This window comes from Myotis brandtii, unplaced genomic scaffold, assembly GCF_000412655.1.
Source record: "Myotis brandtii unplaced genomic scaffold, ASM41265v1 scaffold76, whole genome shotgun sequence".
Lineage (NCBI taxonomy): Eukaryota > Metazoa > Chordata > Mammalia > Chiroptera > Vespertilionidae > Myotis > Myotis brandtii.
This window is the reverse complement of record NW_005371037.1, coordinates 279,183-293,520: the sequence shown is the minus strand read 5'-3', so window position 1 is coordinate 293,520 and position 14,338 is coordinate 279,183. Positions and strand designations below refer to the sequence as shown.

The 14,338-nt window shown below is 39.6% G+C and overlaps 1 protein-coding gene across 1 annotated transcript in view; it reads left to right on the top strand.

Moving 5' to 3' along the window:
- Positions 1-499: 499 nt before the first annotated feature.
- Positions 500-14,338, top strand: part of AMOTL1 (angiomotin like 1) — a 148,794-nt gene continuing 134,955 nt past the window's right edge. The window contains exon 1 of the mRNA XM_005883056.2: positions 500-666. The gene's annotated coding sequence lies outside the window, so the exon portion shown is untranslated. The remainder of the gene's footprint in view (positions 667-14,338) is intronic.

Below are 14,338 nucleotides of genomic sequence, written 5' to 3'. Positions count from 1 at the left end.
AAATATCAGTGGTGAGAGAGAATCATTGATCGGCTGCTTCCTGAACACCCCACACTGGGAATCGAGCCCGCAACCCAGGCATGTGCCCTGACTGGGAATGGAGCTGTGACCTCCTGGTTTATCGATTGATGCTCAACCACTGAGCGGCGCTGACTGGGCTATTTCCAGCTTCTTAATGCCCCTCATCCTGACGGAAATATATTTGCTTCTTTACTCTACCCTCCTTCCTGCAAAATTTTTACCCCTCAGGAATTTAAATACCTGTTTTCTTTCCCTAGGAGCTGTTTTCCAGACAGGGGGATTCTTGGGAGACAATGATATGGTGCAGGGAAATAGTGTTTGTTTTTTCTGTCCCTGGTGCTGGGCAAGGTGATTGGTGCTTCAGGACTTGCTGAAGCTCTTTGAAAACAGGGCTAGTCAGATTCCAGAGATTTACCTTCTGGAGTGTGAGCATGTCTGGGCAGCAGCTGCATAATTTGGATGGAGTCATCGCCGATGAGGCAGAGTTGGCTCAGCCAGGGAGCACTCGTTGCTCTTTTCAACTCCAGGGCACCGGGGATGAAGTCACCTTTCTTCTTTTGAAACCAACAGATTCGTCCTGTGAGTCCCTGTCACTTCTGTGAGGACTTGTTTTTTCTGCTGCCGGTCGCCAGGACCTTCTCTCAGGTAAGCAAGCTCTGATTTCGTGGGTTTTCACCCAAGAAAGCTTTATTTTGGGGGCATCTCTGGGTAAAGGTGGAGTCAGGTCCAGGGACTTGGGATTGGGTGAGGAGGCCAGTGGGTTCCCAGGCATCTGGTATCACCTGGGGGGGGCCGGCGGGCTCTGAGCTGGATGAGGAGCACCCCACGCAGCTGGGAGCGAAAGTAGGGGTGCTCGCCGCCGTGGGCAGGGAACTCTAATCCGAGCTTGGTTTCGGTGCCTGTGCTGAGAGTTGTGTAACAGGCACATTGGGGAAGCGCCTACAGGTGGTTTGCTTCGGGTTGGGACTCTCCTACCCGCTTTGCCTTCCTAAGGACTGGCTTTGTGTTTGGGTAGAACTCTTGTAGGATCTCATGACAAAAGCTGATGCGCAGGAAGGCAGCAGCTCTCCCAAGAGTTTTTATTTGCTCATTCACTGAGGTGAATGCTCCATCTTCCTCAGAGTGGAGGAGACAAAGGGGCCTGCTTCCTGCCCTGACATGCAGGCACCTGTGTAAACAATGGCTGTCCTGCTTGGGGGGGGGGGGGGGGGAAGCAGAAGTGTGCAAACACATCTTTGCGCCTGTCTTAGCTTCTAAGAAAATGAGCATGAGTTTTGGGGTGTGTGTGTGTGTGTGTGTGTGTGTGTTTATGTGCAGGCGGACCTGTGACCTGAGGAACCACTAAAGTCTCCCCGAAGCACTTTCAATGGGTTACATGAGTCACTGTCCCTGATTGAATCAGACATCTCTTATTAGCTTTGGAGGCTCAATAAAGACATCTTGGTTATGATGGAGGCGCCTACAGGGTGATAAATGGCTTTTGGAGAGAGTTGAACCACCGTGAAGTGAAAACATTGAGACTTGCAAAAGCCTTTTATTACCTGACACACAACCCTACTACACATAGTATTTGATATGTTCCCTTTTAAATATAAGTATATATACACACATATATTGATATATTGATTTTAGAGAGGAAGGGAGAGGGAGAGAGTTAGAAACATCAATTGTGAGAGAGAATCATCAACATACTGCTTCCCACATGCCCCCCACTGGGGACTGAGCCTGCAACCCGGGCATGTGGCCTGACCAGGAATCGAACCATGCCCTCCTGGTTATAGGTTGATGCTCACCCATTGAGCCACACTGGCCGGTGGTATGTTCATTTTTAACCTCTGAAGGGAGCAAGAATCTCATTAGATAAGATAAGGAAGTTTTGTTATAAATGCAATTGCATATTGGCTGCCAGCACCTGCTGACACGTTCACCTCTCCCTTGGCGCATCCAGAGTTTATCCTTTCCTGAAATCTGCTCCCCCTTTTGTGTCCCTAGCTCAGTGAAAAGCATCTGGTTGTCCATAACAGATTTCTGGACTTCACCCTTGACCTCTCCTTTGTCCTCACACTCCCACATCCAGTTTGACAACCCATCCAACAGATTCTGCCTCCATATAATCTCTCAAATTCAGGCATTCTTTCAGTTCCATGGCTATTTTCCTAGTTTAAGAAGCCCTTATCATCTTCTTCCAGGATTATAGAAACCTCCCACACAGGCTTCCTCTCTTTAGCCTTGCCATCCTGGTGCAGCCAGATGATTCTACAGTGAGTGATCAGCACCTGCACAAACCACTCAGTCACTAGCCTGGTGATTCTGTCTTCTTAATATCCCTCAAAAATTTTCACATCGCTCCACTCCACTGCCACCACCTTGGTCCAACCTACTAATGTTCTTTGCCTTAGTCATTTTGATAATCTTCTAGCTGACCTCCCTGATACCAGGCTCACTTCCTTCCTGACGTATTTTAAACTTCTTATCTTCCCAAGCTTTTAAAGGACATTTTTTTTAAACAAGAGCAGAACTTGAAACACCTGTTCCCCTCTTGGGGTTTAGAAACATCAGCATTTTTATGACTCTTGTAGATCCTTCAAGGAGGGAGGCAGAGAGAATGGGGGTAGGTGAGGGTGGGTGCATAAAGCTCAGGCCTTGGAGCCATGCGGGTCTGCATTTGAATCCCAGCTCCTCCACTTCTATGTAGCCTTGACCAGACTGCTGAACCTTCTGGAGACACGTTTTCCTGACCTGTGAAGTGGAAATAATAATGCCTACTTCACTGGACGAACATAAGGGTTAAATTAGAACAGTTAGGGAAGGCTCTGAAACATAGCAATTAAGAATTTTTACTTCCTTCCCTTTTAAGGCTTATAATCTCTAACCATCATATATCTTGTAAGCATTCATGTCTATGCACATGTATAATGACCTGTTTTCGACACGGTAGGAAGGAGGAGTGGCAAAGAAACGACATGAGAACTCTCTTAAGGAATTTGCCTTTACTCAGGGAAGCAAAGCAAATATAAATAGTATAAAAACATCTATAAGACAAGCATTCTGCAATTGTCATGTGTACAGCAGCAGTCAAGTAGATAAGCAGGGAGGGCTTGAATACACAGATCAGATCTGTGAATACCTGCAGGCAGAGGGTGAGTAGATCTATATCAAGGAATTTTTAGATTTAGGGTTTTTGAGGACTTAAAATTCATTGGCCTCTCTGATGTTGAAATAAAACTTCCCAGAAAGCGTTATACTTAAAAGTAATTTAAGGATATATGGATTAGTGTTTATGTGACTTGACTCATTCATTCATTCACCAAGTACATATTGAGTGCCTACTCCGTACCAGGTCCTATGTTACACAATGGCCTCTCTGATGTTGAAATAAAACTTCCCAGAAAGCTTTATACTTACAAGTGATTTAAGGATATATGGATTAGTGTTTAAGTGACTTGACTCATTCATTCATTCATGTTACACAGTTTCTTTGCTACTCTTCCATGGGACATGGATGATAGCTCTCCTCCTCTTGAATTAGGGCTAGCTTTAGGGACTTGTTTGACCAATGGAATAAGAAGAAAGTGACATTTGGGGACTCCCATGGCTAGGTTCTAAGAAGCTTTGCTGCTTCCTCTTGGGTTGTCTTGGCTCACTCATTCTGGGCTGGGAGCCAACCACCATATAAATTCATGTGCTGGCAACCTGGCTCTCTGGGGGCGGGGGGGCGGGGAGAGAAGAGAAAACCCCCGATTTGCAGTGTTTGTTCGTTTTCATGGTAAAAATACTCCCTTCCACTATGGCCAATTTCCAGCTACCAAAGCGACAGCACTGAATGCAGGGTTGGAAAGAAACACACAGAATCAGCTCTGACATGTTGGTACAAGCCAGCCCCAGTGCACGACCACTAATTACCCTGAGACCACCACGCTGTGAGGAACCCCATGCTAGCTGGGTGGGGAGGCTCCATGCAGACAAGCCCAGGCTGCCCCAGGCTTTCCAGCCACTCAAATTTAGGCTCCAGGGAGGAAGCCTTCCAATGACTCCAGACGCAGCCACTGACCTCAACTGTGTGAGAGTCCCCGAGTGAGACCAGCTCAGCTCAGCCCAGGCAGCCCACAGAACCCTGGGAGATAACCCTGTGCAATGTGTGCCATCGTTTGCAGGTAGTTCGTTTCACAGCAATAGATAACTGGAAGGAAGTGGTAGTCTTGCTTAGAAGCAACCCTCGATCAAGCCCCCAGGGTGTGTCGAGGAGTAGAGGAATCTGTCCAGAAAGTCCTTTGTCCTTGAATATTCTCAGGCCTTAGACACTAAGGAAGGAAATGTTTTAGTTTTAAAAACCTGAGAAAGAGGCTCGATTACTTTACTAACTAGCTTTACCCTTATAACTAAATCAGTGGAGGGGAAAAAATACACACACACACACACACACACACACACACACACACACACACACACACACTTTTCTCTCATCATCTGCCTCCATTACTTACCCACCTAACTATTCACACTAAGCTCTGCAGGAAGATCTCCTTTACCTGCCCTTCCAATGCTGCTCCATCCTCCACATGGAATTTGTTGGGGGAAGCAGACAGAGCAGAAAAAATATGAAGTCAAATGCCCAGAGCCCTGAGGTCTGGTGGACAGCTAGTGAGACTCCTGTAAAAGAGCAGCAAACAGGAGGATTTAAAACAAGCTTCAGGGAAGACGCATGGGATAGTGGTTAGAGCCTTAATTTAGAAATCAGATGACCTGGGTTGCAATCTGGATTCTGACATTTTCCAGTTGGCTGACCTTGGAAAGTATTTAGACATCTCTCTTCTCAATTTCTTCAACTTCAAAATCTGGATAAGAATGCCATCTCACAAAGTTCTCGTGGAGATTTAAATGAGATGATATTTGTGAGTGCTTAGCATAGTGTCTATCACACGGTGCTGAAGGAATAGCAGTCACCAGTAGTAGTAGTGATGGTGTTGGTGTCTCACTGATGGTACTGTTGCCACAAATTCCAAAGCCACGGGCTCCCTGGCAAGCCTAGAGCTCCAATCATTCACACTACAGGTGCCCAAGATATGTTCAAGAATTGTTCAAATCAAACCAAATATCTATATGTGAATACTTATTCTACTGCCATTTTTTCTCTTGTCTTCCAAACATATATTCAAATGCTTAAAAAAGCATAATTATGCATTATTTCCCCTATATCTTTTTTGTGGCTTAATTAATTAATTTTAATTATCTTTATTATTGAAAGTATTACAGATGTCTCCTTTTTTCCCCATTGGTCCCCTCCACCCTGCACCTGCCCCCCAAGGCCTTCACCGCACTATTGTCTGTGTCCATGGGTTATGCATAAATGCATATAAATATAACTTCTCTGGTTAATCTCTCCCTGTACCACCACTCCCTCTCCCTCCCCTCGCCTTCCCTCTGAGATTTATCAGTCTGTTCCCTGCTTCTGTGCCTCTGGATCTATTTTGTTCATTAGATTCCACATATGAGTGAGATCATATGATACTTGTCTTTCTCTGACTGGCTTATTTTGCTTAGCATAATACTCACCAGGTCCCTCCATGCTGTAAATCCCCTATATCTTAAACAATATGAACTGAGACCATATTTTCCAATTTCTTATAAGTCCTCTTCTTACCTTCTACTGTGTAGCAGGTAGTTGAGTAGTTTAGTGCTCAAAACATATTAACTATTATTATTTTTAAAAAATTCTATTTAAGGAGAAATTAAAGTTGGGTGACTTGTACCCAGGAAGGTCCAGAAATGTCAGGTTCCCCTGTTTACACATGCCATCACTTTGGTAGGGTAGCCAAAATGAAGAGTAACAGAATTCTTGAGAGAAAAATGTGTTAAGTTCTCCTACTTTATTTATATTTTATGAATAAGAGTTACTGAAACTTCAATCTATGAACTGACATTAGGTACACTTGTCTCATTAAATTTGTGGTTGGTCTAGTCATATGGATATTTTAAACCAAGAATAATGCAAACTTTCTGACTATTAAAGAAAAACTGATTCATGTATTTTTTAAAAATACTTTTATTACAAAATATTAATAGATTCATGAGTGTGTGCCTGCTTCACCCAGCCTCTCCCAGTGTTTACATTTTGCATAACTATCAAAACCAGGTCATGGACATTGGTGCAATCACAGACCTTATTTGGATATGATCAGTTATACATGTACTCATTTGTGTGTCTATGTGTATAATTGAACACAATTTTTATCATGCTAACTTCATTAAACTATTCCCACAATCAAGATATTAAAGTACATGAATACCACAGGCTCTCTATACTATCCCTTTGTATCCATTCCCTTCCTTTTTTAATTTATTTTTTTTTAATTTTGTTTTATTGCTTAAAGTATTACAAAGAGTATTACATAAGACTGGTGCAGCCACTATGGAAGACAGTATGGAGTTTCCTCAAAAAACAAAACATGGAACTCCCATTTGACCCTGTGATCCCACTTCTAGGAATATATCCCAAGAAACCAGAAACACCAATCAGAAAGGATCTATGCACCCCTATGTTCATAGCAGCACAATTCACCATAGCTAAGATTTGGAAACAGCCTAAGTGCCCATCAGTAGATGAATGGATTAGAAAACTGTGGTACATCTACACGATGGAATACTATGCTGCTGTAAAAAAGAAGGAACTCTTACCATTTGCAACAGCATGGATGGAACTGGAGAGCATTATGCTAAGTGAAATAAGCCAGTCAATGAAAGAAAAATACCACATGATCTCACTCATTTATGGATAATAAAGACCATTATAAACTGATGAACAAAAATAGATACAGAGGCAGAGCAGCATCGAACAGACTGTCAAACTACAGCGGGAAGGCTGGGGAGGGTTGGGGGGCGAGGGGGAGGGGTAAGAGATCCATTCCCTTCCTTAACCCTTTGAAGTCATTCATCTGTTGTCCATCTATATAATTTTATTTCATGAATGTTTATAAATGGAGTCATACAGTATTTATATGCATGGGCTCTACTTTTTTTACAGCCTAATTTTTTGAGATCCACCCAAGTATGTATCGATAGTTGGTTCTTTTTTTATTGCTGAGTAGTATTTCACAGGCATGGCTGTACTACAGTTTAATTATTCGCCCGTTTACCCACTGGAGAAGAGGGGCTATCACAAATAAAGCTGCTTGAGCATGTATTTGTATGAAAATTTCTTCAGGAACATAAACTGTCATTTCTCTGGGATAAATGCCCAAGAGTTTTAAAAGGAAGTGCCAAACTGTTTTTCCAGAGTGGCCATTACCTTTAGCAATACATGAGTGACAGAGTTTCTCTGCATCCTTGTCACAGTTTGATGTCATCACTATTTTTTTGTATTGTCTTTGAGATAGCTGGGTGGTGATACCTTGTGATTTTTAATTTGCATTTCCCTAATGGTTGCTGGTATTGGTCATCTTTTCACATATTTATTCACCCTCTATATATCTTCTTCAGTGAAATGTTTGTTAATGTATTTTGCCCATTTTCTGATTGGATAGTTTGCTTTTTACTGTTGAGTTTTGCTAGTTCTTTATATATTCTAGATACACATCCTTTTTCAGATGTGTAGTTTACAAATATTTTCTCCCACTCTGTAAATTTTTACTTCATCCTCTAATAGGATCTTTCACAGAGCAAAAGTTTTAAATTTTGATAAAGTCCAATTTATCAGTTTTCCCTTTTATGGACTCTTATTTTTTTCTAAGAACTCTATGGTTTTACATTTAAATCTGTAATCATTTTTATATGAGGAGTCAGGTTTAGGTTGAAGTTCATTTTCTTGCCTTTGTATATCCAATGGCTCTAGCACTGTTTGATAAAAAGGCTAGCTCTTCTTAATTGAATTGGTTTTGAACCTCTGTCAAAAATAAATTGAGTATATTTATATGACTCTACCTCTGGGCTTTCCACTCTATTCCATTAACCCATGTGCCTCTCCCTCTGACAATACCACACCATCTAGATTACTCTATATGCTATATAGAAGCCACATAATAAAATATACAGCAGGCAGCGTGATTCTTCCCATGTTGGTGTTCTTTCTCAAAATTGCTTTGGCTACCCTCAGGCCTTTCACTGTCTATATAAATGTTATAAAATGCTTGTCTTTGCCTACAAAAACCTTGCTGAGATTTAGATAGGAATCCTGTTAAACATGTAGTTTAATTTGAAGAGATGACATCTTTGCTATGTAGCGTCTTCTAGTCCTCAAATATGAGAAATTTCTGCCATTATTCATGTTTGCTTGGTTTCTTTCCTCAGCATTTTGGGATGTTCAACATGAAGGTCCTGAACATATTTTGTTAGATTTATAGTTAAGTATTTTATTTGGAACAATTGAAAATGGTATTGCATTGTTACCTTTCATTTTTCATGTATAAATTTAGTATATAAAAATACAATTATTTTTCTATTATTTACTACCCAGCTTTGTTGAGGTCTGATTGAAAAATAAGCATTATATATATTTAAAGTGTACAGCATGCTGTTTGATATAATATGCATTATAAAGTGATTATCATAATCAAGCTAATTAATATATCCATCAGCTCACATAGTTACTATGTGTATGTGAATTTGTGTGCTGAGAACATTTGAGAAAACTTACTGAAGATCTTACTCTTAGCAAATTTCAAGTATATAATACATTATGATTAACTGTAGACACAGGCTATACATTAGGTCTCTAGAATTTATTCATCTTGTAGCTAAAAGTCTGTACCTTTTGACCTATATCACCTGGAAATAGAATTAATGATTTGTTTATTGATATTAAATCCTGTAATTGTGCTGAATTCATCTATTAGTTCTAGTTTTCTTGTAGATTCATTGGGATTTTCTATATAGACCATCCTATCATGTGAAAATAGAGATAATTTTAATTTTCACTTTCCAATCTGTTTGACTTTAATTTCTTTTTCTTGCCTTATTTTGCTGGCTAGAATTTTCAAAATTATGTTGAGGTAGAGTGGTGAGAATACACATCCTTGTCTTGTTCCTAGTCTTAGAGGAAAAGCATTCAGTCTTTTATCATTAAATAAGGTGTTAACTGTAGATTTTTTGTAGATGTTCTCAATCAAGTTGAGTAAGTTTCTATACTTACTTTGTTGAAAATTTTTGTCATGAATGAGTATTGGATTTTGTTCAATGTTTTTTTTCCTGCAAGAATTGATATGATCATATTATTTTTCACCTCTAGAATTGAATGATTTTTAAATATTGAACAAGCTTTGCATATCTAGAATAAATTCCACTTGGTCATGGTATATTATAGATGTTTTATAAAGAACTACTGGATTCAATTTATTGATATTTTATTGGGAATGTTTGTATCTCAGTTCATGAGAGTTATTGATTTGTAGTTCTCCCTTTTTGTATTGTCTTTGATTTTTGATATCAAGGAAATACTGGCCTCATAAAATGAGATACAAAGTGATTCCTTCTCATCTATATTTTGGAAGAGCTGGTGTAAAATTGGTGTTAATTCTTCTTTAAATACTTGGTAAAATTCTCCAGTGAAATCATTTGGATCAAGAGATTTCTTTTTCAGGAACTTTTAAATTATAAATTCAAACTTTTTAATAATTGTAGACTATTCAGATTATCTATTTCATCTTGGTTGAGTTTTCATTCTTTATGGTTTCAAGGCATTAAGCTATTTTTTTGAAGTTGTTGAATTTAATATGATAAAGTTGTCCATAGATTTTGTTATTATCCTTTTAATGGCTACAGGATCTGTAGCAATACCTCCAGTTTCATTCTTGATGTTGGTAATTTATGTCTTCTTTCATTTTATCCTTATCAGTCTAGCGAGAGTTTTATTGATCTTACTGATTTCTTTTCCTGCAACAACCAGCTGTTTGTTTTACTGATTTTCTCTATTGTGTTCCTGTTTTCAGTTTTCATTTATTTCTACTGTTATGTTTTTTTATTTCCTTCCTATCTAGTGAGGTTTTTTTTTTTAAAAAAAATTATTTTTGCTATTGTCTAAATTTACATTTCTCATTTGGTCCTTTTTCATAACTTTTTTTTACTGAAATATTATATTTTTACATTCGTTTCAAGAGAATCCATAATTGTTTACTGAAGCCCATTTATAATGGCTGCTTTAACATCCTTGTCAAGTAATTCCAGCCTCTGATTTATATCTCAGTATGGCATTGGTTGTCTTCTCTCATTCAACTTGTATTTTTCCTGGTTCTTGGTATGTTGAGTGATTTCCAAATATACTTTGGGAAATTTTGATATTATGATAGGAGATGCTTGATCCTATTTAAACATTTTTATTTTTGTAGATAGTCACCCTATTTAGACTTAGTGTGTAGGTCCTTGCCTACTCTTGTAAGCTCTAGTTCCAATGACAATTTGTTATCAGAGTTCTTACAGTAGTAACATGGGTTACTATTCGGGCTCCTGCATTATAATTGCAAGTGCCTCTGGGCTGCTTGGTGGGTGTAGGGCAGGTGATGGATCCCACTCAGGCTCTATGATGCTGTCTCAGGTGTGGGACAGAGGCCCCTACTGATGCTGATGAAGATGCGGACCACTGCTATTCTCGGCAGAGGGTGGGGATCCTGCTGCAGGGCAGGGAATGAGTTAGTTCTACTCAATTGCAGCTGTAGGAGGAGATCAGTCTCTTGGTCCTGTCACTGCCTACCTGGAGGTCAGGGGTGTATCTTCCCACTAGGTCTCTGCTGGGTGCGTCCTTTCCCTGTCCTTTGATCACAGAGAAAAGGCTTTTCTTGTCTTTTTAAAAAAATTTTTATGCCTGTTGTTTTGGGTTGTAGGCCTTTCTGGTGCCCAGTATGGGATATATGGTAGATAAGAAGAAAACCTGGGAAAATCAATGGTTTCTTGAGTTCTGAGGTCCATAGCCAGTCAGCCTTCTGTTTTCCATCTTCTAGGCTCCTTTTATGATAGTCTGTTGAGTTATTTCCAGGGTATTTAGTTAAATTTAGAGGAGACGAGTGAAGAGAAAAGAGTCTATAATATCTTGTCCCTTATCAAACTTTTAAAATTAAAAAATGAGACTAGCCAGAAAAAAAAATGTGGGGGGAGGGAGAGAAGAAATGTAGGAAAGGAAGTTTAGCCATACTAGATATTCGAGCTGCTCCAATATACAATAATTAAAATATTGTTGCAACATTAGAGACATCAATGGAGGAGCATAAAGAATCCAGAAATAGAGCCAACAAGCATGGCAATGTAGCATTTAAACCTAGTGGTATTGGGAGAAGACTGCCACTTGGAAAGGAAAATTAAGCTGGATCCCTATCTCTAATAAATTCCAGATTGATAAAATATATTAATATCTCTCTATATTAAAGGCGGAGACATCCGTCCGATTGTCTGACCGACCGACCAATCAACTGACGGCTGGCCGGTACATATGACGCTCACTGGCAAATTAAAAATAAACATTGACTCGCGCACGCACACATGCACGATACATATAAAACTCTCACTGGCACTAATCGCACGTGACACCATAATATGTCTGAAGACCAACTATTGCACAATCTACCTCTGAAGCCGAAAGAAAGCGATGTCGGTGACAGAATATTGTTTATTTATTAATCAATTTATATATTATTTTCATATATATTTTACTAATTTTCTTTCATCTCTGACACTTCTATTATAGAGAAAGGGCAAATAGCAATATTAAAATATTTTGTATTTTAATTTTATAATACTATATTATATATACTATTTTGACGTGTGATTTTTTTTGCAGTAATGTAATTACCGCAGGAAACTTTCTTCTAATTAATTTTCTTTCAATGCGCATGAATCCGTGCACCAGGCCACTAGTGATACAATAAAAATAATTTTAAATGGGTAAATTATTTAATAGTCTTAAAATAGAAAAGACCTTCTCAGGCATGACACCAAACTCAGAAACTATACAGAAAAAAGACTGATACATATAATTACATGAAATATTGATGAAAACAGTATAAGCGAAATAAAATACAATGACATATGGAAAAAATCATTCACGTAGTGTATATAACATAGCAAAATATGTTTTCTTAAGCTTTAAGTAGTACATTCAACAAGAAAAATAAATTGAGTAGAAATGGGCCAAGCACATGAATAGCCTGTTCAGAAGAAAAGGAATACAAATGGCCTATAAACATAACAAAAGAAAATGGACTTCCAAATATAGAAGCACAAATTAAAAGTGAGAAAACTTTTTTATTTAAAAAATTACAATAATAATAAATATGCATTGTAAAAAGGTAAAAAAAAACAACAACACATAAAGGGTATGATATTAAATATTTCCCTCAAAGCCTTATCATACTCCCAAGCTTGAAATTGCTCCTCTTTCCCTAGCTGTATTAAAAGTTTGCTATTCCTTCCAGCCCTTTTTCTCTGTGATTAGAAGTGTGTGTGTGTGTGTGTGTGTGTGTGTGTAGTATGCAATTTTTCTGCTAGAAACCCAAGCCTATAATAAGGGCATTTTCTGTATATCAGTTGTATATCACTTTTGCAATTTCTGTTGTGGTTGCCCTCTAGGATTGCTTGGGGAGCTTTTAAGAAATGCAGATGGCCAGGGCCCTGCCCTAGAGATTCTGATTTCGGTGTCTGGGAGCGGGCCTGGGCACCGGCATGTTTTGAAAGTGCCCCAGGTGGCTCTAATATGCAGTCACGCTGAGAACCGCGGCTGTAGATGATGTGAGGCTTCAAAGAGTCCCCAGAAGGCCACTGTGATGAGGTCTTTTCAGAATAATTACTTAGGAATGCAACCCAAAGTGATCCATCACTCCTCTGCCGGGCTCACTGTTGGCATGGGCCTGAATGTAAACACAGTCCGGAGGGGACAGGTGGAAAAGACCTTTGCTCAAAAGTGTGTGAAAGCTTCCATCTCTGTGGTAGGCCTTGGTGTTGAGAGGCAAGGCTCCCTCAGAACATACGGGATTCTTATAATCTGGTCATGACCACAAGAGATACAGGAATCTCTTGGAAAACCAGAAACAGCAAAACAGCTGCTCCTCCGGAGCCCACACTGTGGTTGGTTCTGAAAGGTTCTAACAGAGCTCCGGGAACCAGCGCTATTTAAAGACCTTCCCACAGGAGGCTTTCTAAGGTCTTTCATCTGGAGGCCTGCTCTGTTCAAATAAAGTGGCTTTTGGAAGGCTGATCTGGAAAACAGATTGAAGAGGAGCCTGAAGAAGGCTGAGGATGGACTGGAAGTCAGTATTATTACTGCTCGTTCTGCTCCTTGTGTGTCTTCTTCCCATGCTTCTCCCCATCAGCTGCCTCTGTACTCCTGACAGAGGGCCTGATTGGCCCACCTGGTCCACAGGGCCTGTACCTGTTGGGTGGGAGTTTCCACGCCAGGTGATATGTCAGTGGCTGGAATGGTTCAGAGAGTCATGCTCCCGCTCTTGGTCAGCTGGGCCAGACCAAGGCAATTTCCCTTCGAATGGGAGAGTGGATAGTACATCCACCATGATTAATCTGTCCAGTGAACTACCAAGTCAGCCCTCTGGGAATGTTTAATTGGAGGATGGTTCTCAATGGGTGTGAAACTGCCTAAATTCAAGGAAAGATCCTAAGGGGAAACCTATCAGGAATGCATAGATGGATGGCCCTTGCACTGTGAACATCTCCAGAGGTCGTTTCTGGCTCCATGAGTTTGGACTTTCAAAAGGTGTCAACAGCCTAGGACAGTGATGGCGAACCTTTTGAGCTCGGCATGTCAGCATTTTGAAAAACCCTAACTTAACTCTGGTGCCATGTCACATATAGAATTTTTTTGATATTTGCAACCATAGTAAAACAAAGATTTATATTTTTGATATTTATTTTATATATTTAAATGCCATTTAACAAAGAAAAATCAACCAAAAAAAATGAGTTCACATGTCACCTCTGACACGGGTGTCATAGGTTCGCCATCACTGGCCTAGGAGGTCAGGAGAATGGAATTCATTTTCTCTTGGGATTTGATCTGTGCTAAGTAGCTAATGAGCACTTGAGGTGTGGCTACTATAAAATGCCATGCGCTGTGAGTGAAAATACACACCGGATTTTAAAGCACTGATATGAAAAAAAATCTAATATTCTCATTACTCATTTTTATATTGATTATATGTCAAAATACTATTTTGGATATAGTGGATTAAATAAAATATATTATTAAAATTACTTTCACCTGTATTACTTTTTTTAAATGTGGCTATTTTAAAATGATTCATGTTGCTCATATTATCTTTCTAGTGGGCAGCTGGGTTAGAGGGTGACCGATATTCCCCCTGCACAGGTGTGGCTGTAAGATCTGAGT